This window comes from Cebus imitator, unplaced genomic scaffold, assembly GCF_001604975.1.
Source record: "Cebus imitator isolate Cc_AM_T3 unplaced genomic scaffold, Cebus_imitator-1.0 Scaffold149, whole genome shotgun sequence".
Taxonomy (NCBI): Eukaryota; Metazoa; Chordata; class Mammalia; order Primates; family Cebidae; genus Cebus; species Cebus imitator.
Window position 1 is genome coordinate 288,008 of NW_016107464.1, and position 2,569 is coordinate 290,576.

The 2,569-nt window shown below is 40.8% G+C and overlaps 1 protein-coding gene across 1 annotated transcript in view; it reads left to right on the top strand.

The window, feature by feature from the left end:
- Positions 1-2,569, top strand: part of UBE2R2 (ubiquitin conjugating enzyme E2 R2) — a 115,052-nt gene that overhangs the window by 90,344 nt on the left and 22,139 nt on the right. The gene's annotated exons all lie outside the window — the stretch shown is intronic.

A 2,569-nucleotide genomic window follows, 5' to 3' on the forward strand; every position in this document is an offset into this window, starting at 1 on the left:
TTTTGAGGCAAAGTCTCACTCTGTCACGGAGGCTGGAATGCAGTGGCATAATTCTTGGCTCACTGCAACCTCCGCCTCCCAGGTTCAGGCAATTCTCCTGCCTCAGCATCCTGAGTAGCTGGGATTATAAGCATGTGCCACCATGCCCAGCTAATTTTTGTATTTTTAGTAGAGAGGAGGTTTCACCATGTTGGTCAGGCTGGTCTCGAACTCCTGACCTTGTGATCCACCTACCTCGGCCTCCCAAAGTGCTGGGATTACAGGTGTGAGCCACCGTGCCTGGCCTCCACTACAGTATTAAATAACAATGGTGAAAGCAGGCATCCTTGTCAAGCTCCTGATCTTAGGAGTAAAGCTTTTAGTCTTTCACCATTGAGTATGATGCTAGCTGTGGGTTTTCCATAAATCCCCTTTATCATGTTAAGATAATTCCCATCTATTCATCACTTTTTGATTGTTTTTATCATGAAAGAGTGTTAGATTTTGTCAAATGTATCGTCTGTATCCATTTGGATGCCCTTCTCCAATATGTCATTTTAAAATGCAAATTTATTTATTTCATACTAAGAAGGAGTTTTTGTTTGTTTGTTTGTTTGTTTTAAATATCTATTAAGCTCTGAACCAAGTAACGTACTTTTGTGGCCTAATTTTTAGGCTCTATTCTTCATCAAAACTAGGCTGTTTACTACTGAGGTAGGTAGGATAACGGTTCCCCCAGAATATTCACATGATATTCCCTGGAACCTGTGAATGTTAGATTATATGTCAAAGAGAATTTAGTCGTTAATCAGCTGACCTTAAAGTAGGGAGATTATTCTGGATTATCCAGGGGATCCCAATGTAATCACAAGAGTCCTTAATTGTGGAAGAGGGAGGCATAAAATGAGTTAGAGGATATGTGACTTTGGAAGAAAGGCCCAGGTAAATGAAACATTGGCATTGCTTTGAAAATAGAATAGGGAAGTCCAAGGGCAAAGATTGGCCTTTAGTAGCTAGAAAGGGCAAGGAAAGGGATTTTTCCTTAGAGCCTCTAGAAGGGAATGCAGTGCTACCAACACATTGATTTTAGTCGTGTAAGAGAAATGATAGACTTTGACCTACAGAAATGTAAAATTATAAATTTGTAGTGTTTACACCAAGTTTGTGGTATTTTATTACAGTAGCAATAGAAAACAAATACAAGCACCCAAGCATATTTTATTCTACTATTTATAGTGTTGGTTTATTTATCCAGAAAAACTCATGTCTGAAATTCCCATAGGTTGTTTAAATTGTTATTGTTAAATGAAGGCCCATCTTAAAGCTTCTTCAACCACAAAGCCTTTTATCTTCCACCCCACCTCCCATGCATTCGTTCACTGCCCAAATATACCAAGTTTCTCTCTTCTCTCTCTCTTTTTTTTTTTTTTTTTTTTTTTGAGCTGGAGTTTCACTCTTGTTGCTCAGGCTGGAGTGCAATGGTGCGATAACTGGCTCACTGCAGCCTGCGCCTCTCAAGTTCAAGTGATTCTCCTGCCTCAGCCACCTGAGTTGCTGGGATTACAGGCACTCACCATCATGCCCGGCTAAATATTTTTAGTAGAGATGGGATATCGCCATGTTGGTCAGGCTGGTCTCAGACTCCAGACCTCAGATGATATACCTACCTTGGCCTCCCAGAGTGCTGGGATTACAGGTGCGAGCCATCTCGCCCTCCCTTCCCCTCCCCTCCCCTCCCCTTCCCTTCCCTCTCCTCCCCTCTTTTTTGAGATAAGAGTCTCACTTTGCCGCCCAGGCTGGAGTGCAGTGGCTCGATCTCTGCACACTGCAACCTCTGCCTCCTGGGTTCAAGCGATTCTCTGCCACAGCCTCCCAAGTAGCTGGGATTACAGGTGCCCACCACCACACCCGGCTAATTTTTCTATTTTTAATAGAGCTGGAGTTTCACCATATTGGCCAGGATGGTCTCGAACTCCTGACCTTGTCATCCACCTGCCTTGGCCTCCTAAAGAGCTGGGATTACAGGGGTGAGCCACTGCACCTTTTTCTGTAGTATCTTTTAACATGCCTTACAGTATCTAACCATAATGTAATGTTTTAGAATATAATATTTGGTATTTATTTTACTTAAATTTTATTTAAAAATGTTTTGTATTGATAATGATTACACATATACATAATATAGTTTCTGTGTGTCTAAATTAGGGTTGCATATAAGCTTTTTGTACTTCATGTAGTTATACCCCCAATTTCTTATAAATCTATCTGAAAACAAAGGGATATATATTTGGCTGCTTCTAAGACAATTGAATCTTGATTTATCATGTTTGTCTTATTTATTATTATTATTTTTTTTGAGATGGAATCTCGTTCTGGTGCTTAGGCTGGAGCACAATCTTGGCCCACTGCAACCTCGGCCTCCTGGGTTCAAGCGATTCTTCTGCCTCAGCCTCCCAAGTAGCTGGGATTATAGGCGCCTGCCACCATCCCCGGCTAATTTTGTATTTTTTTTTTTTTTTTTTTTTCTCCCCGACTTTTTTTTTTTTTTTTTTTTTTTTTTTTTTTTTTGAGACGGAGTTTCGCTCTTGTT